General features: G+C 40.5%; 2 pseudogenes; both read right to left on the bottom strand.

Annotated features, from left to right (window-relative positions):
- Positions 1–11,618: 11,618 nt before the first annotated feature.
- On the bottom strand, positions 11,619–17,001 carry LOC147420978 (uncharacterized; annotated as a pseudogene).
- A 5,056-nt stretch (positions 17,002–22,057) lies between these two features.
- LOC147420977 (uncharacterized) lies at positions 22,058–22,709 on the bottom strand (annotated as a pseudogene).

Below are 22,709 nucleotides of genomic sequence, written 5' to 3'. Positions count from 1 at the left end.
GCTTCTCTTCTCTTGAGGCAAGATTCATGCCCTTCGCCTACCAATGTCCACTCTCGAAGCATGCAGACAAATGAGATAGAGAAAGCAAATGCATCTCGCAAGGCTCTCTCGTTGCTTGTCTTGGACCTGGCGCCTCCCCTATAGAGGAATGAGAGAGAATTCAAAACTGTCAATTAATTTGTCGTTCAAATGCTAGACAAATCTACATAACAACCCCCCTTGTCCTTGGTTTGCCCCCCTTCCCCTTCGCTTGCTATGCATGCCTTCTACCTAAGATCCTGACTTGACTCTCAAGCTCTGGAGCTAAACCCTTTGCTCTGGGCCTTCCTACCTTGAGCACATATACTCCACCTTCAATCCTCGTTGTAGATCCCTCCCTACGCCTGACACCAGTCACCCTTCCTTCCGTTCACTTCTATCTTCACCAAGGCTTCCAACTGTCGCAACAGAGCAACACATACAACTACACCATCGCCACACAAGGGCAGAAAAACAAAATAAACAATCTCCCAGATCGATCTTATACATTGTTGCAAGTAAAGCTCGCTAGAACCCCTCCCCTCGCACTCTAGACCGCCAAGTCTACGATAGATCCTCCTTGATGACTCTCCGTCTATACCTTGTACTGCCTCCTGCCACACCCACATTGGCTCTATAAGAGTCTTCACAAATAGAGCGCGAGAGGAAAATATCTATGAGAGAGAGAGAGAAGAGAGAGAGAGAGAAGAGAGAGAGTGTTCCATTCAAATTGAAGCCCAATACGCAACATTGTCCGCACCATAAAAAGAAAGCTTTGCTCGTGACTCATGCCTGTGCCTCCTCCTTTCTTTTCACCCATCTACCCGATTAGCATCTTTGGGGATTCTTCTTAATTAGCCCCTCAAAATTTTAAAAAAATATGGGCAAGACCTACTCATAACTAAGTCTCCATTTTAATCATCTACCCAAGGGTCTACAAAAGCCTAAGCTTCACAAAAATTGAAAGTCTCACATTTTTTAAGCTTCCTCAAGTGCAACTAAGAAAAAAAATGGGAGTTGTTGATGACAACATGAAGTGGTTGGTGTCCATATTGTAGGGTCCTTTTTTGCGCTCTTCGCACCCATATATCGTGTTCATCTAGGACATGGCTATAGTTCTCATAATTTCTTGATTAATCAAGAGCCATTTAATTGATAGATATATATATATATATATATATATATATATATATATATAGAGAGAGAGAGAGAGAGAGAGAGAGAGAGAGAGAGAGAGAGAACACGCTACTCCACAACATGAAAAAATAGAGGGAATAAATGATAGAGAAAACATTGCATATGCCACAATAAGAAAAGAGAGAGAGAGAGAGAGAGAGAGAGAGAGAGAGTCAAAAAGTATGCGAGAGAAAAAGACACACATACATACTAATTTTAAGAGTAATTTTAAACAGTACCTTTTGTGGTTTAGATTGTGGTCTTCATTTTTGTTGACTCTTGCTCGGTTTAGGTCTTGCTCGGAAAGTCTCGCTCGGAGTTTGAAACTCCTCCAAAAGAAAGGGAATGTGCCCATGTGTTCTAGGAGGTCAAAGAGGGGGAAGTGAACAGGGAGGTGAAGTGGAATTGTTCCATTGTGGCAAAAACTTGCTCTCTCCATGCTCTTCATGGTCACAACCCTGGGAATCCAATTGCCCTTGCAAAAAGAGCCTTGGCATGCTTCATTGATGCATGCATGCATGGAAGATGGAATTGCTGCATCAATAAAGCTCACGTGCAGCCTTAGAATTATCATACTCTACTGCCATTACCTGATGAGGCTGCATCAAATTTTGAGCCAGAAGATGAAGCATCTGCCTACAATGACTTCATATACAAAGGTCATCATGATGTTTTGAGTAGCGCTTTGTGTGATGGCAGCACGTTTGATATATATCCAGATGCTTTGACCAATGTCGAGGATGTGTATTTCTACCTGGTCAAGTGTGTTGCAGCAAAGGAGAAGGTAGAGAAGGGGTACCTTGATGAGTGGGTCAATGCAATTGATAGAGGCTCATATGTTGTGCACGATGTATCAAAATACCCATGGAGCACATCCCAAGGAGACAACAGGTGTACACAATCAACCCAGAAATCTATGAAGCAATCTATAATAGCATGCCCTTTAGCTTTTAAGTTGTAATCACTGCATCTTCAATATACTTCTTGCTCGAAGATACTATAGTTTTATGAAAATCTTGGGTATCGATGTCTCTTGTGTGCTTTATGTATACATGGCTTTGGCGTCTATCACAAAGGGGTCTCAGTTTAAGAGAGATAATTTGTACAACGTGTCTCATTAAACCTAGAGGATCAAAGCTCATCAAGAAAGGCATCAGGGTTTGAAAATATGTGTACAAAGAAGGCCAGTGGCTTGCACAATATGATAATAAGAAGGTATGTTAATTGTGTTCTGTGGGTATGCTAGTTAGCATAAATGGTATGCTAATTAGCATACCTTTTGCTTCTTTTCAAGGAGAAGAGATGGAAGGTTCTTGTATACTGTGTATGCTAATGCTAATGCTAATTAGCATAATGTTTATGTTGATTATCATAAACTTATATATGATAGTTAGCATAAACAATACGCTAATTAGCATCACTTTTCTTGTTTTCAAGGAGAAGAGATGGCATCTTTCTGTATACTGTGTATGTTGATTAGTATACTATGTTGTTAGTGGAATGCTAATTAGCATACCCTTGCTGGTTAAGGGGAGAAGATATGGTAGCTTTCTGTATATTGTGTGTGCTAACTAGCATACCTTTCCTAGTTTCAAGGAGAAGAGTGGCAGTTTTCAGTTCACTGTGTATTCGAATTAGCATATTGTTTATGCCAGTTGGCATAAACAGTATGCTAACTAGCATACCTTTGCTGCTTTTAAGGATAAGAGATGAGATCTTTCTATATACTGTGTGTTCTAATTGGTATAATATGCTACGAGTGAAAGTTAGCACAAACAAAAATGCACAGTATGCTAATTAGCATATTGTTTATGCTAGTTGGCATAAACAGTATGCTAATAAGCATATCTTTGCTGGTTTCAAGGAGAAGGATGACAGGTCTCTACATCCTATGTATGCTAATTAGCATACTGAGTTGGCATTTTGTGGGTATGCTAATTAGAATAAACAGTATGATAACTAGCATAGTTTTTCTGGTTTCAAGGAGAAGGGATGGCATCTTTCTGTATACTATGTATGCTAATTAGCATACTATAATGAGTGGAAGTTTGCACAAACAAAAATGTATTGTATGCCAATTGAAGGTATGCTAACTAGCATACCTTTATTAGTTTTAAGGAGAAGAGATAATAGCTCTCTGTATGTTGTGTATGCTAATAAGCATATCATGTATGCTAATTAGCATACTGTATGTTGGTTTCAAGAAGGGATGGCAACTTTCTATATACTGTGTATGCTAATTAGCATACTATGCTTTGAGTGGAAGTTAGCAAAAATAAAAATCCACAGTATTCTAATTAACATACCATTTATGCTAATTAGAATATTGTTTATGCCAATTGGCATAGACAATATGCTAATTAGCATACCATTGGTGGTTTCAAGGAGAAAACATGGCATCTTCTTGCAATTAGCATACTATGGTATGCTGTGAGTGGAAGTTAGCACAAACAAAAATGTGCAGTATGCTAATTAGAATGTATTCTAATTAGCTACTAGTGGGTATGCTAACAAGCATACATGATATGCTAATTAGCATGCTGTTTTTGCTAGTTAGCATAAACATTATGCTAAGTAGCATACCTTTGCTGATTTCCAACGAGAATGTATACAAATTCAATGTTTACAAGACAAAAAAGAATGCCAATAGTACACATAGTATTGTCTTCAAAAAAAGAACAGTACAGGATCTGTTCATTTCTATCTCAAAAGAATGTCAGAATAGTTACAAACATTGGAAAGGAAATTTACAAGTTTCCCTCATAATGTTACAAAATTGCAGAGAGCCTCCTACTCGGGCTAAGATCGTGGTTTAGCATGCTTGTACACTCGCTTTTGCCCAGTGTCCGTTTTCTTCTTTGTTTGCTGAGCTTTTGAGTCTTGCTCTCTTTCTTATTCTTGTTGAGCTTTTGGTTCTTGCAACTCTCTTTCTGATTCTTCTTGCTGCAGCTTCTCTAGCCTTTCCCTCTATAGCCTCTCTCTCTTATGTCTTTCAGCTTCTTCATCAGCCTTCCTTTGTCTCCTACACATAGCTTCCTTACGCTAGGCCTCATTGCGCTTTTGCATTTCTGTTGCCAGCTTCCTGATCACTTCTTGTGAAAATAAATTTGGGACAATATCAAATGCATTGTCAGCTATATCATTGCGCAATCCTCTGATTGCAGCTCTAGGAACAGCCAGCTGCTCACAGTATCTATCAGGAAGTTTTGCCGTTGTCCTTTGGTATGGTCCTCTATCTTAGGAGTAACAAGCCAACTTCCTTCAGGGTTTTTGTGCACTTTGTACATACTATCGTCAATAATTAGATTATTTTGGGGCCCAAAGTTGCAATTCTTCCAAAACAATCTTAAATCCTTCAAGAATACAGGCTTATTATATATTTCCAAGGCTGCCACTACAATGATTTTGTGAAAACACCTCTTGGCTTAGCCGGCTGCTCTTTGAATATTGTTTCTAATATTGCATTCACTTTAGGTACCATGCTGCTACTCCATATATACACAAGAAAACAGGAGGGACCAATCCAAAAATATGTCGTTGTCTTTGCGACAAAATACATACCTCCTATCTTGTACATTATACTTGATCATTTTCCCTGCATGTTTAGGGGCAATGTCACCGTGCATTGGCTCTACAACTTGAACAAGCAGGCCATTTAAATCAAGAACCTAAGTTCGCCCCTCGTCTGGAAACGGCTTTGGCACGCATATTGGGTCTAACAGTGCATACCACTCAGCAAAAATAACTTCCCCCGAGGGATGAACATAACTGAAGTACTCAAGAATTTTTGTTAAGTGTTAAGATAGCTAGCCAAGAGATTCTTAATCTCGGCTTTTTCTTTTTGTATCTGTCTCGCCTTGGCAATACGCCGCTTTCTTATGGTTTTTCATGTAATGGCATACTTCAAATCATGCAGGGCAACTAATTGCAGATTATCTTTCCCTATGACACGGAAATGGTATTGAATAAATACATCATAAAGGAGAAGCAAAAACTATTGAACTATTGCATACCTGCTTGCAGCTCTCTATCGCTTTCCTCCCTCCCTCTGACCTGTGGCCCCTGTGCCGTGCTTCCCGAGTGCTTCCCTCCATGCTTCATGACTACACCACTATCTCAATGTAACGACTGAGCTTAGCTGTTTGAGATTTTAAAAATACTACGATTCATTTTTATGAAGTCCAAGTATACACTTTGTATAGTTCATGATGGTAGCCCACACACTTGAAAAAACATGACTGTTGTTATGCTTACAAGGTGTGCTTGTTGGCATATGTTAACTATCACAAAAAGCCGGACACGTTAACATCCTTTCACCCTCTAATTAATTTCTCTTTTTTATTTTTAAATCTCTAAGGGGTAGGTATTTCCCACTTTGTGAAGATTATCCACAATGCCAATTTAGCCTTGTGCTCGAAGTCCTTTGAAATTGTATGATCTTCCCTCTCTATTATTTTAATCAAAGAGAGAGATCTTGAGGCCCTTTTGAGGGTTTTCTTCTTCAGATTTCACCCTTCTTCTTCATGCTTTTTTTCATTATAGTAATCTATATCTCCAGCAGCCATTACTTCTATATATATATATATATATATATATATATATATATATACTTACTATTAGAAAGATTGCTCATTTGGATTGTAGATAGTATTCAAATGCAATACCTATGGCACTTTGTAGTTTTATAAGGTCAGAAAAGAGGAACAAATTATGCATATTATTTGCTTGCTATCGTTCACTCCCAACAATTAGGAAATAGAAAAAAACATAGAAAACAATATTGGTCACCTTCTGTTAAGCACGCCCTGAAGGAATTTATATGCCATGCAAACAAGAAAAACGAGAAGAGATTAAGGTAGAAGATGAAAACGACTTAGTTGTAGCCTGAAGAGATCTCCATGGCTATACTTATATTAATTGGAGCATAAATATGGGTTTTGATACCACTGCTTCAAACAGAGGTGAGGACGTGGCCTTCCAAAATATCCACGTAATACACTGCTAACCCCAAACAAACGAATCTGCATACTTGATGAATCGCACAATGCATAATCCAAGCTGTATGCAAACAGAGAGAGACAGAGAGCGAGTGAGCATCTGCACGCACATCGCGTAGAGCGGAGTGCTAATCAAGCACGGCCAGAGAGAAGAGTTGAGAGGAGAGAAGAATAGACACAAGTGCTGGGTAAAATCTCCCCCCGTGCAAGAGGGACCATTTTCCTCTTGCACGTATTTACCTTATAGATTTCTTGAATGGTCAAAGTGAGTACAAACTGGCCGGCCGGTCATAAATGGCCAAAGCTCATTAAAGAGCACTTTAATAATAAAATGTACAAAATATATATTTGTTTGCATAGACCTAGATCGGTCAAGCCTTTTCCACCTGTCAGTTGCATTAAATAGTAGAATATCAATTCCATAACAATGTATTTCCTCCTCCTCCAAGAGTAGGGGCTACATCCCCTTGAGCGAGAGAAGGAAGAGCACAGGTGCACACTTGTGCATGCACACACACATGCAATGGTACCCATAGGAGCGGTAGGCAACTTACAATACTTGTAATACTCCCAAGAGCACGCGCCCACATGCATGGGGAGGGAGCACTATGAAAACTTACTATATTGTGTGGGTTCAAGGCCTATTTCAAATTTCCTTCTCTATGAAGTTTTAAATGAATACATTGAATCCTTTTCTTTTCAAATCTAAAGTTGTTATCAAAACATAATAAATAAACCCCATATTTAAATATAATTATGTAAGTTTTAAATAATTAAAATATCCTTTGCTCAACCCACACGATAGGATTTTTTTTTTCCTTAGTAACACCCCCCCCCCCAAGTTGATTGTCACGGGAACCGAATAATAGAGATAGACAGCAAAACAGAGGAAGAAATCTTTGTATTGATAGTGTTTGATACAACAGAGGAGCAATTGAATATATATATGGGCGCACTCCGTTGTACGGAGCTCGAACCTCCCGACCACCCCCGAGCTTCAATTCGCTTGCATGCAGCGTCTCACTCGCACTCGCACTCGCACTCGCACTCTCACTCTCACTCGCACTCGCACTCGCACTCGCAGAAGAGAGAATGGTGAATCACCCCCAAAAAACCACCCGTCCTTCTATTCTCCTCCAAAAAGCCTGCGACCTCTTAAAATAGCCGCTTTTCTATTTTTGGCGCTCGGTCGACTCGACTTGCGCGCCAATATACCTGCGAGAACAAGGTAAAAAAACGTGATCGCGAAGCGATCCGTAGAGGTTTTCAACTGTCTTCAACTGAACATAACTCCCAAACGGAGCCAAAACAGCCCAAGTCCGTCTCATACAATCTTGTTGCCCTCGCTGCGCTCTTCGACGGCTATGTGATGGAAAATTTCCATAGCCTGCTCCGATTTGCTGAAAATCAACCTGCAAAACAGCATTTTCTACAAAAACGATGCAAAAACAGCAAATCCAACTTTTTTTCTTAATCTTTGGCCTTCAACGAGCATCAAAGCATCAAAATCTCTAAAGACTCAAAGAACCAAAGTTGTTCCTTATAACGCAGGCTTCAATCGCTTCATACATCACTTTTTCAAAATCCCACGTTAACGCCTTCAAAAATGCCCCAGAAAGTGCCTTCCGGATCAAAAAATTTTATCGGACGAAAACAATCCACACATCCTTCTACACAGTGGACTAACTTTAAAATGACAAAAAACTTCCTAGAAAACAAAATTTATTACTAAAACACCTCGAAATCAAGTCTTGTTACATTGAGTGAGACTCTCTTTGCCTCCGACGGAGTGGTTGATTACGACAACAAAAGAGTATCTACATATGAATATCCTTCTCATCAAATTACACAAAGATAGACCCAATGATAGAGGTTTTGGTAGCCCACTCCTTGCAGGAGGACTACTTGCCACATGAACATCAATAGTGTTGTGAGAAGTTGGGCCACTGGTTGAAGTAGATCTTATAGAAGACGTTGGAGTGCCTGAACCACAATCAATATAGTGAGAAGTTTGTGTAATCAGTAGATATATATTTGCCCCTAAAATCTACTAAGATGAGGCATGCATATCATGCACACATCACTAATGACGCTCGTGGCATGGATGGCTGATCACTTGTGTTACTCTACTCTTCATCTCTCACCTATCCACTATCCTTTGTTTTCATCAAGAAACTGTGAGATGCCTTATGGCCGGGCTACTGGCAAGAGTAAAACTACTTTGCTATTGCTAGTTTCTAGCCTAGGGCACCATCAATATAAATTTATGGCATGCACACCATCAAAGCCTCTCTCTCTCTCTCTCTCTCTCTCTCTCTCTCTCTCTCTCTCTCTCTCTCTCTCTCAGCCTATGGACATTAGTATTCAAGATTGATCATGAAGCTATGCCGAGCATGAATAGATAAATTAACTTTTAGAGGCCATGTACACTCACCCACTAAGATAGTGGCCTTCTCTTCATTAATATAGATGTCTGAATTGCACACCATCAAAGCCTCTCTCTCTCTCTCTCTCTCTCTCTCTCTCTCTCTCTCTCTCTCTCTCTCTCTGCTAACATACTATAGACATCCATTCAAGATTGATGATGAAGCTACACCGAGCATGAAGAGATAAAGTAAGTTGGAGATACCATGTCACACTTTGACACTCACCCACTATGTGCATGTGGACTGTGTCTTCCTCTTCAACCCATTGCACTACATGAATCTGAAGAGAAACTCCCTAAACACGTACATCATAGATTGTTACTTAAATGATGAGCACTCACCTCTGTGTGTGTGTGTGTGTGTGTGTGTGTGTGTGTGTGAAAGAGAGAGAGAGAGAGAGAGAGAGAGAGAGAGGGAGCAAATTTAGTCAGCAATTGCTTTGGATTGAGGCTCTCTCTCACGAATTACTCGGCAACTGCTTTGGATTGTGGCTCTCTCTCTCTCTCTCTCTCTCTCTCTCTCCCTCCCCCCCGCCCCCGCCCCCGCCCCCGTTGTTACTACTCACTATTCACCTCCCACGTCCAATGGTTATCCACCTTCTGTGGCCATTACCTCCTCATGGCTCCCATAGTGGACTTTCCCATCTCACAACCTCAACACTCCCAGATATGGCCACATGGAACTGTCTAAAAATGCTTCTCTATAATAGAGTAAATAGATTCCTAAAAGCCTTTCTAGTTAGAGTGGATAGCACCTTGGTACTTGACTAATAGATCCCTTCTTGGTGGTTAGGAGCCTTGCCATGGTAGATTTTGGTACCCTTTAGCACTAGGGGTTAAGATTTCCCCATAGAAACATGAACTTTTCCCAGTAAATCTTGGGTTTTCTAGTGGCCTCATGATTGTCCCAAGGGATCTCTCTCTCTCTCATGATGGCACTTGAGAGGATCTCTGATTAACTTCTTTAAAGCCAGCACACCAATTATGATTTTTTGCTTTTGCAAACATACACAATTAATCCCGTGATGAAATTATTACTAGAAACTTTCACAAAGTTGGCCATACATTTCTCCATATTTGCACTATTTTCACTCAGCTTCTACAAAAGAAACTTTCTATTCCTTCATATTTATACTATTTTCACTCAAGTTTAAAGGGGATGAGTCAGCTTTTTGAGACCCGAATGCCACCAATTAGCATCAACCATAGGAACTACTAACATCACAACGCATAATACTATCATTGTCATAACAATGATTATAATCATTGTAGCCTCCATAGATGCTCTCAAGCAATGATTGATCCTCTATTTGAAAAACATTGTGGAATTTAATTTGATGGATTTGGTGTATCAGAAGGAAGGGAGAGCATCGTTTAATTTTTGTGCCTTAAGATCCTCTACCGCATTTGTAGCCAAGCCATTTATTCTCCAATATGTGTTGGGGATGTGCACCATGAGGGAGATGATGAGCATGTCGGTGTACCTTCTCTTGATGGCCAGGGTGGTAAATAATATCAAGCTTGGGACTTCTCTAGTTATTATTGAGAGAGAGAGAGAGAGAGAGAGAGATGAAATTAATTGTTATATTAAACGTCTTCAAATGGCTAAAATGACCTGTGAAACCAAACTAATACAATCTCAGTGAATCTAGTACAATGTTTGGGTACAAAATAAAATAAGTAAAATAAAAGCTAAAATGAACATCATTGTCCAAGGATGCCCGACACTGAACGGACGGAGAGAGAGAGAGAGAGAGAGAGAGAGAGAGAGAGAGAGAGAGAGAAAGAGACAGAGAGTTGTAGTACACTCATGGCTTGTGGTCGCCCGAATAAATTGATGCTATCAACTATATTGATTCCGACCCGTTGTAGATTAGGAATAAATTATATACGTGCAACCATATGCTAGATACGACCAGCAGTGCATTGCCCACCTTCATGAATTCAGCACACGCACACTCAACTCTACATGTAAGACGCTAGCATTGCTGCAACCTGCCTCAATAGCCCAATAGCTTCTTCTTCTAAATGTTGAACACAAGCCGTCCAACCTACCTTGTCCATCCCCATAGCCCCACCCTTGTAGCTGAAGCGAGTAGCAATGCCACAAAAATGGGCCTCTTGTGTCAAGCTCTACACTGGTCGCTTCTGTACAGATGCACTCCCAACTCTATGTATAGATACTCTGGCGCTGTTGCAACCTACCTCAAAATCCTAGCAACTTCTTCCTCTAGTGTATCAAGACGTAGTTGTCCAGTCTTCCTTGACCCATCCCTGTAGCTCCAGCAAGTAGCAACATCGGAGAATTGGACCTCTACGTAGAAATGGGCCTCCAATGTCAAGGTCCACCTTGGTCGCTTATCTGCCACAACAAGGCCATTTGAACCTCTTGGTATGGCTCGAAGGAGCGAAGGCAAATGAAGAGGCTCGTGGGGTTAATATACATGTCAGAAGATTAAGGGAAATTTTGGCAAATGTAGTTGTTTCCTCTTGGCGATCTTGGTGGAATGTGCCCGCAACGCAAGATAGCCAAAGTGCAAAGCTAATGCTAAGGTGAGTGCACCCTCACCTCAATAGGGTAGTGCACAACTCAAGGCAACAACATCAAAGTGGTATATTGTGGCAACAACGACTGGCACTGCATGGAAATGTAGAGAGGTGTTGGAATACAAGCATGTAAAAGATGGGGTACTTCTTTGCACAACATCACAGAATATGAAATTTCATTTTAGCTACAAAGTGATATTTCAAATAGTAGCAATGTGTCAAAACAAAAATTGGTATGCATCCACGATCTATCAAGAAGACAAGCTGCACTTAACTTGCTAATTTGAAATATTTTAAAACACAGTCAGTCAATTTTTAAATTATTACTTGAACATAAATTCGTGAGACAAAAAGGACTTTAAATATAAAAGCATATTATGTCATATGCAAATGCATACACATGATCGGATTTGTTTTTTATGTATAAAAATATCTATGTTGATATGTTGAATGGCTCATTGGCCATTTGTATTTGAAGCCCAAATGGCCTGCCCCGTTTCCTGCATGTGGAGGACAAGGTTCCCATCGTCTTGTACAATAAGGTAGGTTTTAGACCAGCTACCAGATCCACTAGAGCATTGAGCAGGGGTCCACCAAATTGGCTCACAAGAACCACTATATACATCAAAAGTCCCATCTAGGTTGATGCGAGCATAACAATGATTTCCCTTATTAAAGCATGAGTAGTTAGGACATGCCCATATTGGTTTGTATTTGTTTGAATCTGCTAAGTGATGATATAGCACCAAATTGCAATCATCTTGCATTTGCAAGAAGTATTCCTCACTAGGTGATGAATACTTGGTGAGTATATGAGGTCCGGGTATTCATTGCCACAATTTGGACTTGTCAACACGTTCATACCATAATTAGATGTAAATAGAGCATTATACCATGGTGGACAATCTTGTATAATATCTTCTCGTGAAATAATTCTTTTTGTATTGGTAGTATTAAACTTTGCTCGTGAAATGTTCTTGGTTGCAGTGCTATTTTTGGTTGCATTGATGTGAAAAATATGCCTATGTGGTTGACATGGATTCCCTATTTGAGTTCATTGAAGAGTTTGTTTTTCCTCGAGGAACACCTGTATGTAGATCAAAGTATATTAGCTAGCCAAAATGATATTTCAACTAAATAATACATCGTTCTAGAAATACACTTTAATATAAAAAATGCATAACAAATGATCTAGACGCAATTGCCATCTTCTCCCCCCCCCCCCCCCCCCCCCCCCCCCCCCCCCTTCTTGGAAAAAAAAAGGCACACACACACATTGAAAATATGGGTTTTTATTCTTGCCACACAGAGTTCACTTTTAAATGAAGTTTGGTCTCCTCTTAGAAAATTTGCAGGAAAAACGTGTTGTGGCGCTATTTTGTCTAGAATCCTATCTTTCACATAGGGAAACACTTGAACTCTAATGAGTGGAATATGGCTATTGCTGTCGTAATGGCTGATCATTGCTAAAGTAGAGGTCTCTTACTAGGTGTCATGGGGTGGCTCCCCTGTCAGACGACGTACCTATGGTTATAAGGAGATGTCATGGCTCGACTTGAGCATGACTTGAATTTGTAAATTTTTTGGTTATTATTATATAAATCACTCACAATTGTAAGTTCTGCAAAAAAAAAAGGTATAGAATCCTATCTCTGACAAATCATGTCTCCCTCTCTTTTTCACTCACTCACACAAACACACATAGCCCCCCCCTCTCACAAAGGTGGACATGCATACATGCACCACATGCAAATGGATTGTGTGTATGTGTGCATGTATTACTATGCATGTGTGGCTATATCATCTTCTTTTTTCACTCAAGGAATTGGTATACGTTACAAACCATACACAATAGTACCTGCAATAACAACAAGTTCATCGTGACAATTGGAATCGTTATTTGAGTCACCCGATGCCTCTCGTGTGTTAGGTGTGGTTGCTCCATCATCAGTGCCACCTATCCTCTCCACCGAGTAGTAGAATTGTGCAAAGAGACCTTCTTCAAGGAAGTTTTGATCACCTGCACCCTCCACCACAACTCCAAATCCGAATCCATTTCTAATTTTACTTCTTATGGTGTCAAGCATATTATTAAAAATACCTATGGAAAAAGGAATCAAATGGGGATTAGTAGATAACGTGCCAAAACTTAAGGTGGGTTCAAAAGTACTTAAAAACGATGGATCAATTTTGCTAGAGTGATTGAAGGGTGATTGAAGTGCGAGGATTACCTTTAAGCTACTATATTCATATTGTGATTTTTAGGTTCTATGTGCTGGACTAGTATTGACCATGATGTTAGTGTGCAATGTACATGTGTAAGTGTGTGTATAATAGCTAAGGAGAGAGAAAAAGTGCCCATGCCTAAACAAGGTCGAGGCCAATAATTTCTTCAGTACCTCCTCCAAAGCATTGACTAGTATTGTGGAGTGTTACACTAGTATGAAGGCGTAGTGAATCAGTGATGTCAGTGTCTATGGCAGTTACAAACCCGGGTGGATAATAATCATCACTGTCAATAGGTGCAGTCATAAAGTTCTCAATGTCATCAATTGCGCTTTCTTGTGCCTACACAATAAAAGTTCAAAACTTTAGTAATGGCACCATCACCATTCTAAATCACTCCACATTTGCACAGGCAAAGTTGAACCCCCGCTTGATTACATAAGATAATGCTGCTCGCTAGTCTCAACTCTCACAAGAAGTTTTGGACAGATTCTCACAACAATTCGCACATTATGACTTACCTCAACATCTTGAGCTTCTATGAGGGAGGCACCGGTGGTCCCTTGCCCACAATCGTACCTAGCTAGGTATGCGGTGCCTCCCGAGCAGAAGCTCATGATGTTATGCATTGTATGAAAAACACTGAAAAAGGCTCCCTTTTCCTACATGAGAAAATTTGTAAATCTTCTTGTGGATCTACCGAAATCGACAGAGTTGGCAAACACAAAAAACACAGTTCTCTACCCCTGCTCTTTTGAAGACGTGTTTGTTTCACAGATGTTGGAGTTCACAAGTAGCAAGGGTACAAACGATTCTGCTCTTAGCACCTCCACTTCTCAACAACAACAAGTTTTTTTTCTTCTTGGTTGACGGCAACCCTCACAGCTGCTAGCTGTTGTTTGTGTTAACTCCCAAAAAAATTACATTGTTCATCAAGCAATATTTCCGCCATGATAGTCAAAATTACAACAAAATCCAGATAACCTACCTACAAGAAATTAGTTTTTGGTAGCAATACCCACACGTCCCGTGGGTGATGATACAAGTGCACCAATGAGCTTTTCATAGGGTCTCTTGGCCGCACTCGAATCCATCACGTGGGTGACGGTGAAGGACGAGTACTCTACTAACCAAGCTAGCTCCCGTCCGTTAACAACAAGAAGCTTAAGATCACACATCAAATGGAAACAATTAAATTATTGGCGTACGAGCATTTCTTCAAGGGGAATCTAGTGAGATTCGGGCCTAGGGACGGAAAAGGTAGACTATAAACAAACTCTAGCGTGCATATCGAGAGCCACCTGGACAATTAAGGTGGCAAATGGCGCAAATGACTACGTGTTTACATAGGATATTGTACTTATCACATTTAAAGGGTGGTGCCATTTGACCTAGTGGTTAAGGTAAGGGGCTTTAAGCGCACCCACTATGGTTCAACTCTTCAGACATGTGGGTGGGGATGAGTGGGCGCAATCTCGTAAAACTAGTTGAAACGAAGCTTCAAATTGCCCCCCCCCCCTCAAAAAAAAAAGCGATGCCATTTCTTTGGGATAAGGTTTTCTTCATCCTAGTAGAGAGTCACTGCTCGGCAATCTGGCATGCTTTGTTTTGTGTCCCCTCTCCACCCCCTTCCAAACCACCCCCTTCCAAACACCCCACTTTTGACGATTACATTAGCATGCTAAATGGCCTCTTTGCTATCACCACGATCATGTGACAGAATAAGTAAGGTGATGTTAGAGCACAGGAAACATTTTTTATGGACCTAGCTTTGGAACCTTTTCACACGCATATGAACAGGCTAACTCTAAATTTGAGAGGGATAATCACACTAAAAATCTCATATTGTAACTAAAAGTTCCATAATTTGAACCGGCCTGAGAACCTTCTTGCCCAAACTTGAGCCGGCCATTTTTCATTTTGAACAGGCTTTGGATAAAGCAAACCTATATTTTCCCGAGCCCTGGCCGCGATGCATGTGCACGGCGCACTGTTGTTGAAGGGCCACTCTTATGGCACGAATCTTTTGGAGATTCTTCCTCAACATACCATACTACCTGAGTTAGTTTAAAGCTAAGATTCTTTGCACACACACTTAGCTGCTCCCTCTTCGGCCACGCTTTAATGAATGTGAGTCACACACACACAAAGAGAGAGAGAGAGAGACAGAGAGCTCTCCCAGTACCACACGAAGTTTTGGATAGATTCTCACAACAAGTCCAACATTATGACTTACCTCAACATCTTGAGCTTCTGTGAGGAAGGCACGACATACCTAGCTAGGTATGGGGTGCCTCTCGAGCAGAAGCTCATGATGTTATGCATTGTATGAAAAACACTGAAAAAGACTTCCTTTTCCTACATGAGAAAATTTATAAATCTTCTTGTGAGTTTTGAAGAGCGTTTGGCTGCAGCACCTGCAGAATCTCTCAAGATTCTATAATTCTGTATAAATGCAAGTTCTCAAGCACGTGGATGCATACTACCACAATACCATGATCAACCCAGTTCTCTCTCTCTCTCTCTCTCTCTCTCTCTCTCTCTCTCTCTCTCTCTCTCTCTCTCTCTCTCTCTCTCTCTCTCTCTCTCTCTCTCTCTCTCTCTCTATGTGTGTGTGTGTGTGTGTGTGTGTGTGTGTGTGGAAGCAGACAGTAAAGGCGCATGGGCCTGAAGAGGCCTGAAAATGTTGGGAGAGTAAATCAACACACGAAAATATGCAGGCTTATTATATTTACGTCAGCATAAAACTCCTCCTGGCTGGTGAGCGCGTGAGCTTGCCATAGTATCAAAGGAATCACCATGAGCAAAGTGCAGCTGCGTGGGCCTGCATGATTGTGAGCTCCCGACTCCCGAGGCTCTATGCTATGAATCAGTATGAAAACTGCCAATTGCCGGCTCTAATCGACACCTTGCAGTAATTAGAGTTTTAGGGCAATTAAAAACCCATGCCATGTCATGAATAAAATTCATGAGTAAAGTGGATGGACACCCATATTACAACCACTTCCGCTTCCAGTTCACCGAGCAAGAAAGTGGGGCAGGTACATAGAGTGTGGAGGTGGTGTTGTTGAGGTATCCTAGGGTTCTTAATATCTTGTCAATTTGGATGGATTATGCCTAGTCTTTCTTAGTCAACTAGTAACTATATATGCTTTAGGGATTCCGCTTTTGCTATGTGCCACCCTCTAGCTTTGGGATTCTCAGCTCATAGTAGGGTGGGTTTTCCATTAAGGCTCTGTATAGCTTTAAAGGTGTTTGTGAGTGGTTGACCTTGTCATTTAACTTGTGATGGAAAAGGCCTATGAACTTTGAGAATATCAGAACTAGAAGAATTACATTGAGCATTTTTGTGAAACTACTTTGAGAACATAAAGGGTGCTCCTTCACCTTCCTCCAGTGAGGCAACCATCTCTCCCACAAATCCACAAACTTGGATTCGTAAGTGGTATACTCTAGCAAACCTCCCTACTTTAACTCTGTTAGCATCTGTCATAACTTTTCTGAAATTATGCCTTCACCAAACCTCTTCAGAAAGGCATCATGTAGTATATCCCATGCATTCTTGGCAGCATGGGGCAAAGCATCGTACCAAGACTTGGCCTCTACTTTCATCAGTAGAGGAAAAATTCATAGCTGTGAGGCGTCGCTATCCTTGTTGGAAACCACACGGGCGATGACAAAGTCATCCATGAAAGCGGTGGTGATGTCCTCTCCCATTTTTCCACTGACTGTGGGAAAAGAGACACTTGCCATGGTAGTGACTCAATGAGCAGGTAATTACAAACTTAAAAAAAACAAAATCACAAAGGACATTAGCGGCTTTTTACAGGGTTGGGTGGACATATTTAAAACATGATCTACGAGGGTCGCAAAGCTAGAACAGAATAAAGATGCTTACATCAAAAGAGTGGTAGTAATAAAGAAGGGGTAATGTATGATAATGCATTGCAAAAATCAGTCCCCTCTCTCTCTTGGTTGACCCCCCTTACTAATTACTCATGCTACATCCCTCAGCCAATAGAAATTAAGCAGCATAAGTAATAGCCTGCTGAGATGTGTCTCTCTTTCCCCTTTTGTGAGAGCTTTAGGTAATTATTTAATTCAACTAAACTCTCATTGCACCCCTTTGCCTCTTGGCCAATAGGAATCAGGCAAGCCATTGAGCTGTTGAATGCTCATTGGTCCCCTTCGGAGACTATCCAATAGTCTTCTAGAGAGCTTAATTCCTATTGGTTCTTTTATTAAGTGTTTATAAATTAAATAAAATATATTTACTCTAGCCTAATTATCATTGGTCCACCTCCAAAGCCATCCAATAGGATTTGAGTACACCTTGTGGGCATCAGGGCTAGGGAGTTGACACTTGTCCCTCTTCCCCTTGTGTACAAATGAAGCTTGTGAGTGTGTGTGAGTGTTTCTCTCTCATCCCCTACTTCTTGGGCTCGCCCCCTCCTATGTAGGGCTTGACAAAGACTTTTTGGGACACACACAAAGCATCCAATTCCCCTAATGTTTGACCTTTGGACACAAGCTTTGAATTTTGGAACCTTAGCATTTCTGAAGTCTTAATGGGCTGAACCTTAGGGTCTTTTGAGCCCATTGTTGCACATAGATCTTTTGCAGATGGCCCCCCCTTTGGATCCCTATTTTCCCTTTAAGCTAGTGTGACGAAGGGAAGAGAGAAGCAAGGTCCACTATTTGTCCAAGCTCAGCTCTAGACAACATGGAGAAATTCGCGGTCTACTAATTTTCTAATATAGACTAACTCTATTGAAACATAGAGAGAAGCAAAGGTCCATCATTTGTCCAAGCTAGGATCCATTGAAACATGGAGAGAAGGATGCTCCACCATTTGTCCAAAATAGGATCCATTGAAACATGAAGAGAAGCAAGCTGCACCATGTCTCCGAGATGCTAGGCTCCATTGAAATACCTTAAACCCACGATATTTTTTATATGTGGGGTTTAAATTCAAGGTCCACCACTTTTCCAACCTATTATCCCTAGTAGCATGAGTGGTTTGGTCTCAAGATTCACCACTTTTCCACTCTATGTCATTATATTAAGAAGATCTAGGTGTTAAGGTCCACCACTTGTCCAACCTATAAGATTATATCTTAAATGGTATTGTTTTCCACCACTTGGAATGCTCATGATAGGTTTTACATAGGGGTTAGTTTCCAAGGTCCACCACTAGTCCAAGCTAACTCTATTGAAACATAGAGAGAAGCAAAGGTCCACCACTTGTCCAAGCTAGGCTCCATTGAAACATGGAGAGAAGGATGCTCCACCATTTGTCCAAGACAGGTTCGATTGAAACATGAAGAGAAGCAAGATGCACCATGTCTCCAAGATGCTAGGCTCCATTGAAATACCGTAACCCACGATATTTTTGTACATGGGGGGTTTACATTCAAGGTCCACCACTTTTCCAACCTATTATCCTTAGTAGCATGAGTGGTTTGGTCTCAAGAGTCACCACTTTTCCACTCTATGTCATTATATTAAGAATATCTCGGTGTTAAGGTCCACCACTTGTCCAACCTATAAGACTATATCTTAAAGGGTATTCTTTCTCACCACTTGGAATGTACATGATAGGTTTTACATGGGGGTTTGGTTCCAAGGTCCACCAATTGTCCAAGCTAACTCTAATGAAACATAGAGAGAAGCAAAGGTCCACCACTTGTCCAAGCTAGGATCCATTGAAACATGGAGAGAAGGATGCTCCACCATTTGTCCAAGATAGGCTCCATTGAAACATGAAGGGAAGCAAGCTGCACCATGTCTCCAAGATGCTAGGCTCCATTGAAATACCTTAAACCCACGATATTTTATACATGTGGGGTTTACATTCAAGGTCCACCACTTGTCCAACCTATTATCTCTAGTGGCATGAGTGTTTTGGTCTCAAGATTCACCACTTTTCCACTTTATGTCATTATATTAAAAAGATCTGGGTGTTAAGGTCCACCACTTGTCCAACCTATAAGGCTATATCTTAAAGGGTATTCTTTCCCGCCCCTTGGAGTGACCATGATAGGTTTTACATGGGGGTTTTGTTCCAAGGTCCCCCACTTGTCCAAGCTACTTCTATTGAAACATAGCGGGAAGCAAATGTCCACCACTTGTCCAAGCTACGGTCCATTGAAACATGGAGAGAAGGATGCTTCACCATTTGTCCAAGATAGGCTCTATTGAAACATGAAGAGAATCAAGTTTCACCATGTATCCAAGATGATATGCTCCATTGAAATATCTCAAACCCATGATATTTCGTACATGGGGGGTTTACATTCAAGGTCCACCACTTGTCCAACCTATTATCACTAGTAGCATGACTGGTTCTGTCTCAAGATTCACAACGTTTTTACTCTATGTCATTATATTAAGAAGATCTCGGTGTTAAGGTCCACCACTTGTCCAACCTATAAGGCTATATCTTAAAGGTTATTGTTTCTCACTACTTGGAGTGACCATGATAGGTTTTACATGGCCCGGTTTGGTTCCAAGGTCCACCACATGCACAAGCTAACTCTGTTGAAACATAGAGAGAAGCAAAGGTCCACCACTTGTCCAAGCTAGGCTCCATTGAAACATGGAGAGAAGGATGCTTCACCATTTGTCCAAGATAGGCTCTGTTGAAACATGAAGAGAAGCAAGCTGCACCATGTCTCCAAGATGCTAAGCTCCATTGAAATACCTTAAACCCACGATATTTCGTCCATGGGGGGGTTACATTCAAGGTCCACCACTTGTCTAACCTATTATCCTTAGTAGCATGAGTGGTTTGGTCTCAAGATTCACCACTTTTCCACTCTATGTCATTATATTAAGAAGATTTGGGTTTTACGTTTGACCACTTGTCCGACCTATAAGGCTATATCTTAAAGGGTATTCTTTCTCACCACTTGGAATGACCATGATATGTTTTACATGGGGGTTTGGTTCCAAGGTCCACCACTTGTCCAAGCTAACTCTATTGAAACATAGAGAGAAGCAAAGGTCAATCACTTGTCCAAGCTAGGCTCCATCGAAACATGAAGCGAAGGGTGATCCACCATTTGTCGAAGATTGAATTCATTGAAACATGAAGAGAAGCAAGCTGCACCAATGTCTCCAAGATGCTAGGATCCATTGAAATACCTTAAACCCATGATATTTTGTACATGTGGGTTTTAAATTCAAGGTCCACCACTTGTCCAACCTATTATCCCTAGTAACATGAGTGTTTTCATCTCAAGATTCACCACTTTTCCACTCTATGTCATTATAGTAAGAAGATTTGGGTGTTAAGGTCCACCACATGTCCAACCACTCATGATATTTTGTACATGTGGGGTTTAAATTCAAGGTCCACCACTTGTCCAACCTATTATCCCTAGTAGCATGAGTGTTTGGTCTCAAGATTCACCACTTTTCCACTCTATGTCATTATAGTAAGAAGTTTTGGGTGTTAAGGTCCACCACTTGTCCAACCTATAAGGTTATATCTTAAATGATATTTTTTATCACCACTTGGAATGAGCATGATATGTTTTACATGGGGTTTTTTTCCAAGGTCCACCACTTGTCCAATCTAGATCTATTACGTATATAGCATATATACAATATTCAATACATTCCCTACCTATCATGTCCAGTAGCATGGATGCTCTGGCTTTAAGGTCCACCACTTATCCAACCTATACTCTCTTATGTAAGGGAGATCGTGCTATAAATTCAAAACCTTCCTGCCTAAATTTAAAATTCAAAATTTTATCGCCTAAATTTAAAATATCCCTCCCAAATTTTAAATATCCCGCCTAAATTTTAAAATATCCCGCTCAAATTTTAAAATTCAAACTTTTTTATAAAATTTAGATTTTACCGCTTAAATTTAAAATCTCCCATGCAAAATTGATTTTAAATTCAAATTTACCACAAGAAGATGTGATTATGCCGCCGAAATTCAAATATGCAAACCTCAAATCATTATATTGTACATAAATTCAAACAAATTCAAATTAACAAGCCTAAACTGATATTAGTTTTCATAGATATGAATTTATCACACCTAAATTATGTCACCATGTTAGAGAGAGTGGTTAGAGAATTTGAACAAGGTCCACCACTTGTACAACCTAGATACCAAGAAGGATTGAGTGTACAAGGTATTGTTTGGAGGTCCTTGTAGTCCACTGGTCTCAAGGTCCACCACTTGTGGTAAGGAGTCTTACCAAACGGCGAGCGAACATTCTCGAGCAAAGAAAAAACCGAGCTACTTTCTCACAAACATTGAGCTTTGTTTTATAAGCAACATCTCATGTGGCATTCTATCAATATTGCAGTCACAAAATATTTTATTTGAGTTTTTTGGCCTTTTTTTTAGTTTTTGGAGGTTTGATGCCGCTACCATGCCGACTCTCTCTCTCTCTCTCTCTCTCTCTCTTAGGTCTATATGTGATTTGAGAAACCTCTCTCTCTCTATATCAAAAAATGGAGGTTTGATGCCGCTACCATGCCAACCAATGTTTGAGAAAAGTGTGCCTTAGCTTAGCCTTGAGCTGATTTTATCACTAGTTTCTCTCACAAATGTTTTGGGTAAGCACTTGATGTTGAAAAATCAAAATAGATGGAGAGGGAGAAAATCAGTAAGATTTTCCCTAGGAACATTGATGACAACTCTCTAGAGCAATCTAATGGATGGTTCTACTTCCATATCAAAATAGTTCTTTGGACCAATCATGACCGCTATATCAAAGTCGCAACAAAGTAAAAAATTCCTCATTATTTGCATGAGCCTAGACATGGGTTCTTTATCATCACTCCACAACTCTCACTTGTCTTCATTCCCATGAAGATATTGCCAGGTGCCCTTCTCTCGCTTTTTCAAAATAATGTTAATCCGAGTAGGCCTAACAATGACATTACATTTCTCAGGTACGATAGCTTTACACAAACACAACACACCCAGATGATAGTTCTTGCCATCAATATCATGGACCTTCAACTCCAAGGATCTTGCCTTAAAATCCACATCAACATCATTTTTTTCCTTGGAGGCCCCTTGAAGAGAGATATCTAGATCTTTTACTTTTCAACATCCTGATGCCAGCTAAAACTAGGCAAGCTTCATAATGCGTTGATGATCATTTGACTTTTTGAGGTATGAAGTAATGTGGCCTTCCCTTGATATTGCGCAGACAAGGCTGCTACCATTTCTAATGTCTATATCGCAGAGGGTATAAGACTCTGCACATGAGGTCGCGACGACATCCCGTAGCTTGGTCAAGCAGAGCTTTGAGCTCTACCACATTCTCTGAAATATCGACAGCCAT

The sequence above is a fragment of the Adiantum capillus-veneris genome, chromosome 28, assembly GCF_014529385.1.
Source record: "Adiantum capillus-veneris isolate H3 chromosome 28, ASM1452938v2, whole genome shotgun sequence".
In the NCBI taxonomy this organism is placed as follows: Eukaryota; Viridiplantae; Streptophyta; class Polypodiopsida; order Polypodiales; family Pteridaceae; genus Adiantum; species Adiantum capillus-veneris.
The sequence above is the reverse complement of the archived record's forward strand: the minus strand, read 5'-3'. Positions and strand labels throughout refer to the sequence as shown.